At 46.7% G+C, this 15,041-nt stretch overlaps 1 protein-coding gene across 1 annotated transcript in view; it reads right to left on the bottom strand.

The window, feature by feature from the left end:
* The window catches only part of LRRC75A (leucine rich repeat containing 75A), a 43,943-nt gene that overhangs the window by 17,205 nt on the left and 11,697 nt on the right, over positions 1-15,041 (bottom strand). The window lies entirely within an intron of this gene.

Raw genomic sequence — 15,041 nt, 5'->3', positions numbered from 1 at the left:
AACCAGGTTCTCGGGCTGCTGAAATAATTTACTGGGGACCCAGATCTGTGGGCTCAAGGTTTGGCATGGATGTTCTGAAGTACCAACTGCCATGTTCAAAGAGCTGAGGGTCTCTGTAGAACCAAGTGCAACACTTGTTCAATCCCTAGGCCAGGCTGCATCCCGGGCAAGCTACCTAATGGCACTGAGCCTCAGTTTTCTTATCTGTAAAATGGGGACAGTAACCCAGGATCACAGGTAGGTGTGGGAAAGAAAACCAAGTAACACATGTAAAACCTCCCACAAGGAAGAAAATCACTAAAAGCTCCCCTCAACCTTCCCCTTCCCTCTATTCTCTCCCTTCCTGAAGGCCCCTCCTCCCCTCATGTAGTACTTCTTAATCTCTTTTTGGACCACAAATCCATTTGAAAATGTCACAAGAACCATGACCCATCTCTCTAGAAAAACCCGGGAGTCAGGGCAGGACTGGGAGCTTGTTGCACACAAACCACCAGGCCTCAAGGTAAGCAGGGCGAGTTGGGGCCCTGGGGACACTCGTGACCTCGGGGCACAAATTATTACCCAGTAAGGTGCAAAAACATGACCCCACTCTTCCTGGGGCGGGAGGAGACTAGGAACTAAGAAGAGGGAAAGTCCAAGGGCTCGTGAGGTCTCAGAAGGCCCATATGTCAAAGGGCTGAGGCTGGGAGGTGGGGTGGAGGGCAGAGACTGGGGTAGAAATGGAAGGGTGGTTACTCCCATGGTCGGGGGCTGGATTTGTGGCCACAGGAGGAAGACAGAAGATGGATGTATTTCTCCTTTACTGTCTGTCATGCAGGTTGGGCTGCCCTACTGTGGGTTGTCGACTTGACGCCAGCCCCCTCCTTCCTCCACTTGGCCTGTGTACCCCTCTCCTTGGTGTGTACTCCTGCCGGAGACACACGCCTGGCAGTCTTCTCTTACAGTTGTCCCTGTTCCCTGTCCTTGAATGTTCCTGGGAGAAAAGACTAAATTCTAGGCTCTACCTAACCTCCAAGTCACATAAGTCTGTGGGCAAGATTTCTCCTCTCTTGGGATCTGTTCCCCATCTGTGAAGTGGGCAGATGAACCACACTAGTAGTTACCAAACTGTGTGCCAACATTTTGGGGCTGACGGTGACAAGAGGGAGGCCAGAAGATTCAGCAAGGCTGCAGGCGGGCCCAGCTCTCAGCAAAGTGGCTTTCCTGGCTGCCCCTCAGTTAAAAAAATAAAATAAAATAATAATTCTGTAGCCAAACAAAAGTTTGAAAACCCTCAGTTGAATGACTTCTTGGGTTTATTGTGTTCCTACCCGCCCTGACCCATCTTCCCATTTGCCCCTCCTTTCCAGGCCAGTAGAGGCCACCCCTTCCTGGAACAATCAAGAAAATCCTAGCTGCTAACCCAGAAAGCTAGGGCAGTTCTGTAAGATGCGAAATATCCTATGCCAGAGCCCCGACTCCTCATGTTCTCGCGTCACTAGGGGCAGCCAGCATGCTGATAGTGGCTCTCTCTCTTCAGGCTGCTGTTGTCTGGGTTCATTTAGTCATTGCTCTGGTGGGGGCAGGGAGTGGGAAGGCAGGCAGGCGGTAGGGAAGAGGGTCTCCCCAGGAAGGCAGATGTGGCTCTGCTTGCTGTGCTCTTGATAACTCTGAGTCATGGCCACCACCCTCCCTGTGAAGTCCAGCTGGGGTGGGGCTCCCAAAGGTCCTAGGGCTCCGGGTTACAAGAAGCTGCGACAGGGAAAATGAGATGGGACCTGACAAAGGTTATTACGCATTTTATTGTTTTATTTCTTTACTTTGACCCCACCTAAGCTCACAAAATGTTTGTGTTGCTTTAGGACACCTCGGGTCACTTCTGGCCTCACTGTCGTCCTCTCCACGCACCCCTCCCCCATGCCCTGCAAGCCAATTTACCGAGGATGACTGTGTCACAACTTTGCGTGGACAGCCCCAGTGACACTACCCAACAGGAGCCTCCAGTGCTCCACTCTACTCTGCCCGAGTGGTGCCATGCACGGGGGTGGGCAGGAGAAGAATCAAATCCACAGGTGGCTCCCCCACACTGCCTTGCACACAGCTTTGGCCTTGGAGGGGCTGGTGTGCCTTGCAAATACCAGGCAACAAGGAAAATCCTCGCTTCCTCATTATGGCTCTAAATGGTACCATCTCTAAAAAGTGTGCATGTGGACGGTTCCGCACCAGAAAACCTGGGAACATCAGCAAGTGTGCCTGAGTCATTGCTTGACTTGGAGAGTGTCACTGGCCTGGGACCAAGCAGGCCAACGACCAGCACATGTCATCTCACAGAAATGGGGTCCCCATGTGTCTTGAGCTCGAAGAACCAGATATGGGGACTCGTTCCAAGGAAAAGAGAAATGCTGGGGTGACGGGTATGGCATTTCAAAAAATAAGTAGAGATTAACATAGGAAGGTTAGAACAGCATTTCTCAAAGTGTGAAGGGGGCCTTTGAGACCCTTTCAGGGGCTTTGCAAAGTCCTATTTCCAATGACGTATCAACATGATGCTACATGTTCTTTGTAGACTTCAATCAAAACAACATAGTCCAAGAGACGGAATGCAGAAGCAACAGGTATGACAACCCAGCTGTCTTCTGTTAAGACATTCTGTTTAACAGAATCTCTTCTGTTAAAGAGATTCACAAAACCATGAAAAAATGCCACTCCTTTCACTATATTTTTTTCTTTTGGAAAATATAGTTATTTTTATAAAAATTTCTTTCAGACATGAGCTAATTATTAATTTTAAATAAATGAATAAATCTTTAAAATATTTTTGTTTTGATTTCTAATACGGTAAATAGCATTCATTAGATGAAACCCATATACAGAAAACCTCTTTCAAGTCCTCGATAATTTTAGAGCATAAAGTTTCCTCGAAAAATTCAAAATAGAACTACCATACAATCCAGCCATACTACTTCTGAGTACATGTCCAAAGGAAATAAAAACAAGCTACTGAAGAGATATCTGTACTCCCATGTTCACTGCAACATTATTCATAATAGCCAAGATATGGAACCAATTTAAGTGTCTATCAATGGATGAATAGAAAAAGATGTGGTGTATGTATAGATAATAGAACACTATTCAGCCATGAGAAAGAAGGATATCCTGCTATTCGCCACAACATGGATGGACCTAGAAGACATTATGCTCAGAGAGATAACTCAGACACAGAAAGACAAATACTGTATATCTCTTATATGTGGAATCTAAAAAGAATGAAAATAAAAAATAGTAGAATAGTGATTAGCAGAGGCTGGGGGAATGGGAAAAGTGTTGTTTACAGTCACACACTTGCAACAAGAAGATAAGTCCTAGAGACCTAACACACAGTACAATGATCATAGGCAACAAAACTGTATTCTAAACATTAAACTTGCTAAGTGACTAGCTCTTAATTGTTCCTATCACTAGAAGAAATGAAAGGGGTATTAGATAATGCTACGATGGCAACCGCATTGCAATATAAATGTATCAAATCAATTCATGGTATACTTACACTTATACAATGTTAGATCTCAATTATATTTAAAATTAAAAAAAAAAGGATAAAAAAGAAGTATAAACAGGGATCCTGATACCAAAAAAAGTTAGAAGACTAGGGTACTCTGGGAGAAAGGGGCTAACCCGAGGGTAGGAGAACTCCTAATCAACACACAGGTAGCTTTCTCCTCTCTACCATCACCCAGACCCCTCCGTGAGGTTCCTCATCTATGCAGGGGTAACTCCGGGGGCTGGTGCTGAGAGGTATGGGAGGGGGAAGCTCAGCCCATGCCCACAGCCGGTGCCTGTGAGAAGGAGTGATGTTCAATCCAAGGGCCTGCTCTGGACTAGTGAGCTGGCACCACAGGGACCCAGGACCCAGGGCAGCGCCTGCGTGGACAGCCCAGCATCTAGACAGCAGCTGGGGTGGAGGGTCACCAGTTTATTTTGACATTTGCCTGCCTTCCAGCTCTTCCCTTCTTGCCCTTTGTTGGTATAAGTGGAGATTTTAGGTCCAGGTTACCGCTCTTACTGCCTTTTTTTTTTTTTTAATGTAAAACGACTCTATCAATAATACGATTTGGCACTTTGCATTTGAGTTTGGACACAGATTTGCAAGCTGTTGGGACTGAGCTGGCACACCAGCTGCCACGCCTCAGTCCTTCCCCGTGACAGGTCACATACCTGTACTTTGTGTTCTTGCACGGCCAGAGAACATTATCCAGAACAATTTCTCCCCTTGGAACAAATCCATGGGTGCTTTCTTTTCTCGGCTCTAGTCTACCTGAAAAATCCTTTATGTTGAGTTGCTCCTGAAGACAACCTGGCTAGACAGAAACCATTTTCAAAACGCCATAGTCCTTCAGTTCTTGGCTTTCCTGGGTATTGAGCAGTGAGGCTTTTTTTGTGCTTTTAGCTGCTTTTTCTGCCCAGATGTCCAAAGGATTATTTTTGCCACTAACCTCTATTTGTCTCTCCTAGACAGTTCCAACATACTGCCCCCTTCCCAGGAGCATCAGTTCATTTATTTAAAATATACAACGTAGCCTGAAAAGCAGTTGATATCTTTATAATATCTCAATGTCAGCAAAGGAGCATCCCTTCATGACACTCCCCTAAAACTCCTGAAATCCCTTCTCTGTATCATCTGTCCGTCAATTTCTCATCTCCACGCTGCAAACCCTTTCTCAGCATCCAGCCCTTCCCTTCCTAATACAAATCAACTTATCTTCTTTGGCTGATCCAGTTTGTAGATCATCTCCCATCCCCACTAGAATATGGAGCAATTGGAACACTCGTGCATTGCTGGTGGGAATGTAAAATGATGCAGTCACTGTGGAAAACAGTATGGTGATTCCTCAGAAAATTAAACAATATGACGCAGTACTTGCACTTCTGGGTATATATCCTAAAGAATTGAAAGCAGGGACTTGAAGAGCTATTTCTACACCCTTGTTCATAGAAGCATTACTTGCAATGGCCAAAAGGTGGGAAAAAGCCAAGTTGTTATCCATTGACTTCTATGGATGTATGAATAAACAAAATGTGGTACTATGTACATACAATGGAGTATTATTATTCAGTCTTAAAAAGGAATGAAGTCTGACATATGCTATACCATGTAGAACACTGAGGACATTATGCTTAGTTAAATAAGTTGTTCACAAAAGGATGATTCCAATTATATGAGGTATCTAGACTCGATAAATTCATAGAGACAGAAATGGTAGTTGCCAGGGGCTGGTAGGAAGAGAGGCTGGGGAACTGTTGTTTAACAGGTATAGAATTTCAGTTTTGCAAGATAAAAAGAGTTCTGGAGATTGGTTGTATAACAATGTGAATGTACTTAACAATACTGAACTATAAAAATGCTTCTTAAGATGGTAAATTTTATTTGTATTGTGCAACAATTAAAAACAAAAAGGTCCCAAGGCCCAGTCAGGCAAATACTAGACCCATTCCTGAGAAAGAAGGGAGCAGAAGAAGGGGACATGTGCATCTGGCCATTTCTTTTTATCTGCCTGTCACACTTGGTTATTAAAAACGTTTGCCACGTGTGTCCAGCTCTGGATGCTTTCTCTGAATTTATGTTTAGTGTTGGGGTCTTTCCTTCTACAACCATGGACCTTTTTACATCCTGTCTCTTCATTAGGAAAACCAGTGTTGGCTCTTAATGTCTTCTGATCTTTTTTCATGCTCTTTCCATAATACACTGTTGTAGAGGGCCTCGGGTCTGCCTTTCCCTCACTGTCACTGACGTCATGTTCTGCAGCATCAACTCTACTTCCACTGGCTCCAGGAAGGACTGCGAGTGGACTACCATTTCATATCTTTGCAATTCTTATTTTGCTCATGAAATCTCCTTTTTTATGTCACCCTGTTGTTTTTTTCCCATCTCAGGTTGGCCTCTTTTTGTGGCATTCTGTTCTTTCCCACAAAGTTCATTTCTTTCGGATCCTGTATAGATCATTCTCAAGGGTTGGGGTTCAGCTTCCATATTATTTATCCTACACCCAGGGATTTTTCCCCACTTGCTCGCCCTTGAAGGAGGTGCAGTCTAGTGAGACCCACATCTGTCATCTGTCTAGTGTGATGATGTGATTTATAATAAACATATTTTTGGTCTTTTCCCTGTTTGTGGCATAGAGGTCCTAAAACTCCTGGAATTTCCTGAGTGATGAGGGTGAGGACGGTGTCTTTTGTTATGTTAAGAAGGTGACTTTTGGTCAGCCAGTCACCTAAGGACAGGGGCTGGTTGCCAAGGGAACCAATCACGTGATGGGAGTCCATGGAAATCCACTATAGTGTCCGCATCCCAGGACTTTTCCCGTGTCCCCAGCCAAGCCCATCGGCCGTGCTGATTTCTGGTAGCCACACCTCTCAGATGACCCTCTCTTCCATCTGCCTCATGGTGGCTGCTTCTGAGAGCTGCTTTCTCTGAGAGCAGAAAGAAGCAAGGGGGAGAGGCGCAGTGACGGGAAGATGGAAGCAGCATTCTTTTGACCCGCGAACCATCACTAACATGGAAGAGAGGCAGTTGTCTGACTCCCCAACTGGTGAAGTCCTCAGACCGAGAGAGAGAGGGCTTCCTTCTGACCTTAGGAAGGTCTCAAATTCCTGAGGGGAAGCTGGGACCAGTCTATCTGTCTTAGAGTGAGAGGAGGTTCCTTCCAGACTGTCCACCTGTCTTTGTTTTCAGCATTTTTTATCTTTTTTTGGTGTGTCTTCTAAGGTACTTTAAGGGGAAGCTGGGGGAAGCCACATAGGAGACTGCCCGGCAAATGCTATTTTAAACCACAACCACCCCCTTCCCTTTTAAACTCAAGGTTTTAAACCCATTCCCAAAAGGAATGCCCCAAGGAAAATTAGCTTGTATCTGTCTCTCTCCAGGCATGACTCCACAATTTCTGCAACACAGTGAGGAAAGGAGGGAGGCAGAAAGCTCTGAATATTAACTGGGAAAAGGGGACAGCTTCAATATTGAAACCACTGGAGCCCAAATGTACAAAGTTGCTTATTACATTGTAATCAAACACAGTCTACTAGAAGGAAATTAATTAGTCCAGAGGGCAAGCAGGAAGTGGAAAAGGCTTCTTTTTCTCTTCATGGCTCTAGAACATCCAGGCATATCCCCCTGAGGGAGGGACAGTGTGGAATACTGGCCTCAGCTGGATGATTCAATTCCACGTCCCCTCCCCCATAACATTCAGGCTTGCCTGGGGTAGGGGGAGATTCCCAGCGGAGGGAAGGAAACTGCCAGGTGCTGTTAGGAAAATGCAGCCCCAGGAAGCTACCAGGGAGAGAAGCCAGACATCTTAGAGTGGAAGGGCCTGGTGCAGACGTTAGGCAGCAGCTTACTGAATTAAAGCAGCTGGCCTCTTAGGAAGGCCGGCAGAGTCTTAAAAGTGCCATGGGAACAGAGGGGATGCATGGGGTAGATGTACAAACTGAATGCCAGAAGCACATGTGGGATGCAGTGGGCTGAATGGTGGCTCCCCAAAAGACATGTCCACATCACAGTCCCCAGAACTTGTGAATGTTATCTCATTTGAGAAAAGGGTCTTTGCAGATGTGTTTAAGTTAAAGATCTCAAGGTGAGGTCATCCTGGATTTTCCAGGTGGGCCTGAAATCCAATAATAGTTGTCCTTATAAGAGACACACAGAGAAGACAGACACAGAGAAGGAGGCAATGTAGAGACAGAGGCAGAGATTGGAGAGATGCAGCTGCCACAACCACCAGGAGCTGAAGAGGCAAAGAACGCAATCTCTCCAGTCTCTGGAGGGAGGGGGCCCTGCTGGCACGATTTCAGGCTTCTGGCTTCCAGAACTGTGAGATATTAAATTTCTGTTGCTCTAAACTACCAGGTAGGTGGTCGTTTGTTATGGCAGCCCTCGGAAACTAATACCCTAAATCGAAATAGAAGTGGCATTTTCTCCAGGGGATGCACTAGGGAGAAAAGGTCATGGCAAGTGGGCTGGCACCCCTCCCCGACTCCAGCGGTGCTGACCTCAGCCCCGAGCACAGCTGTGCACCACCAAGGACCATTACTGTCAGAAATCTACTTGCTGTTTAGTCAGCGCCGGGTCCTCTGGGTGCATGTATCCCTGACACCCTCTCCTTGGCTCTCTGCTCCCAGAGGTGGGACTGGGCTGTACAGAAATGCTTCCTGTAGGACCACCTGTCCTAAGATGGTTCCCAGCTTAATATGAGAAAGCCATTTAAAACAAGTGGTGAAGGGAATTCTGACACATGCGACAACCAGGATGTACCCTGTGGACATTATATTAAAGGCAATAAGCCAGACACGGAAGAACTAAGACTGTATGATTCCACTTCTATGAGGTACTAGACTCATCAAATTTATAGACAGAAAGAATAGTGGTTGCCAGGGGCGTGGGGAGGGGAATGGGCAGTTATGTTGAATGGGTATAGAGTTTCAGTGGGAAAATGAAGAGTCTTGGAGATGGATGGTGGTGATGGTTGCACAATAATGTGAATGTACTTAATGCCACTGAACTGCACACCTAAAAGTGGTTAAACTGGCAAATTTTATGTTATATATACCTTACCACAATTTAGAAAAACAAGTGGTGAGCTCATAGTCACTGGAAATATGTAAGCAGCGGAGAGATACTCAGTACTGCTGTTGCAGAGGATTTCTGTATGGAGAAGGAAGGTAACCACTAAGAAATCTTCCTCTGGCTCCCTGTGATTTGTCACTAGCATAGCCTTGGATGCAAGAGCCCAGAGCCAAGGGTATAAGGGGACTCGCCATCCAAGGGGATGCCGCTAAACATCTGCAAGAGGAGGGGCCCTGGAGATGGAAAAAATAGAGAAAGAACTCTGAAAGAATCAAGAAATAAACAGACTCTAATCCATTAATGAAGCTGCCTGAATGGAGGTTGGGGGAGAGTTGGGGGTCGGGGGGAACTAAGGACTGGAGAAGAGAAAACGAGTAACTTGTACCAGAGGATGTGGGCTGACATCACCTATGGGAGGTGGCACTTGGAGCGTGAAGAAGGCCCAAGTGCTCATATCACTGGGCACATTGGCTCTGAAGGGTAAAACTGCTTCCTTGGTGACAAAGTGTCCTTAACCCAGAAAGGGTTGAATTAAACTGAGAGATACTAAAGTAAATCAAGCTCAGACAAATTTAGGAATGTATAAATCTGGTATTTCACACATTTGTAACACTTAAGAGAATTAGGTATATTAGAGGACCTACTGATTAGCCTTGCAATTCCAATTTAAAACGAGTAATTGAGTAATTGACTTTAGGCTTATGATTTTAAGCAGAATGTTGAAAGAGGATGTGGCGGAGTTTGTGACTGTTTGGAAATGTTTAAGAGAACTTGATATTCACCTTATTTATATGTTTCATTTGCTACATTTTAAAAACTGTGTAGGAACTTGGAATTTTAGAATGGTTATTTATAAACTTAAGAGAACAGGATCCATTAAATTTGTAAAAATCACTAAGATATTTAAAGAAATTTAGTTAAAGAAGTTATAAGCCCTCCATCCTTAAGTGATCGTTTAAATCTACTGGATTCATAAACAGAATGACATTTGTTATTAAACTTAAAATCTTAGGGCAACACTAGTCTTCAAAATTCCACTTCATACCAACTACGCTTAAATTAAAAAAAAAAATTCCACTTCAATATATCGAACAGTAATTGAGAAAGCAGTCATAAATAGTCTGTGCATATGTGTGGTGCATGTGTGTGCAGTGTGTGCATTCAAACACGCCTCCCAAGAACACTAAAAGCCTCCCAGGGACACACTTATGTAGATGAGATCCAGGAGGGACAACCCTTATTTCCTAAGTGGGGATGCAGGCGGTGGAAGAGGGAGGGCTACTGACATTAAGAGCCAGAAGCCACTGCTCAGGAAAACACCAGACAGCAAACTCACAGAAGTCAAAAAAGCAACCACCACACTGCCCTGAAACACCTGATAGTATCAGAGCCCTGCCTGACGATGCGGCCTCCTCATGCTCCTGCTGGTGCACAGGCTGGTCCACAGGCTGGTCGCAGCCTTGGATCCTCCCTTTTAAGGGTAGGCTGGTTCAGCACCCACTACTCTCACAGGCCTATGGAGCTGGTGGCATCCAAGGGGATGCCCACTGCACGTGGCTAACACCAGAAGTGTCACTCTGAGGAGGTCAGAGTTATGAAACAACTGATGGAGGTCACTGGCCACCCACTGCCCCTGCCTGACTTGTCCACCTGGCTGAAGGGTAAGGGTCAAGGAATGGGGTTCCCATCTGCTCTCCACCCCAGGGATGACTTGTGACTCTCCTGCTCCTTCGAGGTCACCTGGCCCCTGCAGGGTTTTGAAGCCAGGTGTCCTAGCAGGCTGGCTCTTCTCAATTGTGACCCGTGCTTCTGCAGGTCTACCCTCCCCACAGGATATGGCAGCTTTGCTAGGCAAGGGACTTCACGGCTGTGTGTTTGTGGGTTAACTTTGAAGTCTTTAAAAATGGCACCCTTTGGAAACAGATGCTCAGTTGTTACCAAGTGTAATTTAATTAAAATCCAAGAAACAGCAGCAGCAACAAATAAATACCAAAAGGTTGTTTTCGCTTTAAAAAAATATAAAGTCTTCTGGGAGGCACAGCAGCCTGAGGAGGGTTTGGCCTGCTCTCCAGTGATCACAGCTCCACCCGCACTCTACTCAGAGGGGTGGGGAGAAGGCCCCCCCAGGGCCCAGTCTGGGGTTAGATTCTAGGTCACTGTGTGGTCTTAGGCAAGTCGCCCCTGCACCCTGTTGCAACCCCCTCTACAAATGAGGATTACACCAGCTCATTCTTCCTGAAGACTGAGCAGAAAGCAGGACAGCAGAAGAGCACCTTGGACCACAGAGGTCTGGAACACAAGAAATTCAACAAATACCCATTTCCTTTCTCCGCTCAGATGTTTTTTAGGTACTGTACTTTATGACTCTGAAAGGGAGGTGGCATTTGCAGTATTTCTGCAACTTATTTTCCAAGCCCTTCCCCTTGCCAGAGCATCTTGTGGGACTGGGATTCTGAAGAAAGCCCCTGAAGTCCAATGGCTCCTACATTCTACTTATTCTCAGCACTTATGATCCATCTCAGTGTCACTCTGAGGAGGGAGGGGGTGAAGGTAGAGGTATGAACTCTTTGCTTGGGAAATAATCGGAATCGGTTGTTTACACCTTCCAGTGAATGCACTTAAGCCCATTTGTCCCTCTCTGTGGTAAATTTTGTCCACTTTTAGATGAAAGATTTAGTTCATTGTCAAAAGAACTGTATGTAATGACAACAAGGCAGAGGAATGACTTAGAGGCTCCTCTAGCTCCCTAATAACCTGCTTTGCAAGTAGGACAGACTTCCCAGGAACAGCCCATTTTTGGAGTGAGAAGCTGAGGACTTGAGGGCAGTCTTATACAGTGAGCATGGAGAAGAGGGCCCCAGAACCCCCAGGAGTTTCTAACTCTCTCAGCTCCCAGGCCTTGGGGACCAGTGTATTAGTTAGGGTTCTCCAGAGAAACAGAACTAATAGGGTGTGTGGCAGAGAGAGAAGGAGGGAAGGAGGGAGAGAAGAAGAGGAAGGGGAGAGGGTGTATATGTGTGTGTGTGTGGGTGTACAGAGAGAGAGAGAGAGAGAGAGAGAGAGAGAGAGAGAAAGAGAGAGAGAGATTGATTGATTGATTGAGATGGATTGATTTATGGAACTGGCTTGTGATTGTGGGATTTGGCAAGTCTGAAGTCTGTATGGCAGCCTGGCAGGGTGGAGGCCCATAGAAGGGCTCATGTTGTAGTCTTGGATCTGGAGGCAGAACTCCTAGTCTTTTTTCTCAAGGGCTTCAACTGATGGGATGAGGCCCACCCACATTATGTTAATCTGATCTAAAACATACCTTTGCAATGATATCTAGACTTGTGTTTGAACAAAAACTGGGTACCGTGGCCTAACCAAGCTGATATATAAAATTAATCATCAAAACAAATGAAGGGTCTTTACCACTTTAAATCTCTGTCAGAGGCAAGGCCCGGGCAAAACCTCCAAGAATCCGGGTGAGCAGAGATGAGTCACACTGGAGAAGGAATCTAGCTCACTCCCAACTCCAGGCAGGAAGTGATGCAGGGGGAGGAGGAGATCCCCCAGGATCCCTGGCTGTGGGTGAGGTCCTGCCTGAGCCTCCACACTTGGAAGATTTCCCCAAGAACTTTCAAGTCAGAATCAGCCAGTATGATGGCCTGTCATTAAGGAGTTGTGTGTCATTCTCTGGGCAGTGGGAAGGCCAGGAGCTGGCCCAGGAAAAGAGTCACAGCAGGACGCCCCAGCCAGGTGGCATCTTTCCCATCTTAAGGCCCTGTTCTTTAGGGCCTCATTCTTCTATAGATGGAAGAACAGGGGCCACAACCAGCAACAGCAGCAAGAAGTAACCAGTGATACTAAAGGCTGCAAAGGAGGGGGTGAAAGCTGTGTTCTTGGGGAATGGAGGGACCTTTATTTGTTTCCTGGGAGGTTGCTGAGTTTGTCCACAGATTTCAGGGATCCTGGGAGGGAGGGGGGTGAAGGGAGAGGTATGTGAGATGAACCAAGCAAAGCCATAGGCTTGGTGAAGGCCAGAGCTTTCGACCTGGGTCCCAGGCCTCTCTTTCCACTCCAGTATCCCTAGATTCTGCCCTTAGGATCTCCCTTGGTGGACCTGTTCCCTTAAGAGCATGCCCAGGTGGACCCCACCAGGAGCACTTTGCTCCACATCTGCTCTCACGTGTCCTTATTCCTTTGGGCTTCCAGCCTCTTGCCAGTTTTCTAAAAACAGTTTCCCTAATTCTATCCCAGTATTTCCTCTCTTTTACAGATCTGCCTCCCCTACCTCCCCCGTGACTCCCATTCCCCTCGGAGTGTCCTCTTCTGGGTCCTCGCTCATAGACCAGCCTCCCTTTGAGATGTATCACACCAAAAACATTTCTGTTATTCTCACCCTGCTTGACTGGATCGATTCTCCACCAGCAGGCAATTTCTGGAGAGATGGCAATTCTTGGAACAAGTTAATTTGGCACCTTTCGTGTTTGAATTTCTATGTCCAAAGTGTCTGAGTTTCCATATCCAAGAACTATCCCCCTCCACACTTTTGATGGTCTCTGGGCCAGCAGCTTTCTGACTATCCCATCGTCAAGGATCTCACTTATAAGTGTTTTTACCCCAAAACTCCACAACTCTAGAAGGAAGTGGAAGACACTTCTGTAGTTGAGAATCACAGAAAGTTCAGAAGACTGGTATATCTTAGGAAAAGCTAGCTTGAATGAATCTAGTCTGGAGATGTGGAGGCTAGTATAGTGGGTGGGAAGCATCCAGCCCTATTTCCTCCAGAACTAGTAGAGGCTGGAATGTAAACAGTCTGGGAAGCTGGAGGGGAATTCTAGGATCCCTGGGACATTGGGGAACAGAGCCAGTGGGAGCCTGGAAAGGAAAGACACCATGATGCCCAGCTTATCTCCTGGTGCTCCCAACTGAGCCTGACTCCAGACCCACACAGGACATACTCAATTCTGTCTGATGCCCTCTGAGAGGCAGGAGTGTTGAGCCAGAGCCTTCTAGAAGAAGACACTCAATTGTTTTGGCTTCTCTATTTGGGAGGAAGAGAGCAAGCATCTGACTCAGAGGCAGAAGTCTTATTGTGGCTGTTATTTCACTGTTCCCTGCCTTAGGTTTTCTGGGAAGGCTATGCCTAAGGAGCTAAGTGGGAGAAGGGGTGAGCCTCCTGACTGGCCTCAGCTGTTAAAGACTCTGAACTGTGCACTTTCACCAAGGCTGCCAAGTACAGTTGTGCTGGGTGTGCACTAAACAAAGTCATCTGGTTAGGGCTGAACTCATCAAGCCTTGACTTTGGCTCTGCCAAACAGAGAGATATCTTCTATTTCTCACAAAGGCACTGACTGTATGGGCTAGGAGCTGCCCTACATCTCACCGAGGTGATGGGGCATTCTTGGGTCACCCAGACTCACTGAACGGCCTCCACATCTCTGAAGTCTCTGGTTTTCCTAGGCTGTCAGGAGCAGAGGTGTGGTCAAGCTCTAATGTGTGGGCAGTGAACTCATGAAGCATGCCCATTTCTAGGACCACCTTCTCTTGAGATCATGGTCCTACTTTCTGCTTCCTCCAACATTAGTTCATCATAGTCTGAGCCATCAATGTCTCAACATCTTGCTTTTCAAATACTGTTGAAAAAGTGCCATTTAGAGAACATGCTCAGGAGAATGATGCTGCCCGCTCCCCTCCTCTCCTAAGGTCCACCCCGCCTACCTCCTGTTCACATGCTTCATGCAACAGTGCAGAGGCATCCAAAGTTCCCTGCCAGTGTGAAGTCCCAGAGCCTGTCCTTCATGCTGCCCCTAAGAATGAAACTGAGCTACTTGCACCAACCCAAGGAAGCTCAGAAACAATGGAACAATGAGTTATTCACTGAGACACACTTCCAGTGTTTCTCCAGGGATCCTTGGGTGAGATGCGGACTTTGGAGGCAAGGCCCTGGTGTCAGTCCTGTGCGACCCTGTGCAGGCCCCAACTCCTCTCTGGGCCATGTGCACCTCTATAGACCATCTCAGCTCTGAATGCAGGTCTTCTCACCAAAAGCAACCAGAGGAGCCCCTTTCCCTCCAATTCTACTAGGGAGGAAGAAGGAGCAGATCCAGACCCCGCGAACCCCTAAGAACATTAGCTCTGCTGGTCCTCTGGTGGCTGGGACCTAGGACCACTGCCAGGAGTAAGCCATTGAGACCACAGTTTTGCAAGATGGTCAGGTAGCCCATTAAAGGGCCATATGGCTGGACTAGCATCTAGTACCGATGGGCCTCGCACCCCTCCCACGCTTCCTTCTCTGCAGCCCTTGCTCTCCCCTGCTAGCTCCCGTACCTAGTTAGGAAGTGACACCCCACAGGAAGGCCATAGGGAGCCTTAAGTAAGAGATTATAAGTCAGTTTCAACCAACAATTCACAGTCACACTGAGTTTACTGTAGGCCTTTTCTCCAGAACAGGGGCCCCCACCAC

The sequence above is a fragment of the Pteropus alecto genome, unplaced genomic scaffold, assembly GCF_000325575.1.
Source record: "Pteropus alecto unplaced genomic scaffold, ASM32557v1 scaffold52, whole genome shotgun sequence".
NCBI classification, from domain to species: domain Eukaryota; kingdom Metazoa; phylum Chordata; class Mammalia; order Chiroptera; family Pteropodidae; genus Pteropus; species Pteropus alecto.
This window is presented reverse-complemented; position numbering and strand designations above follow the sequence as displayed.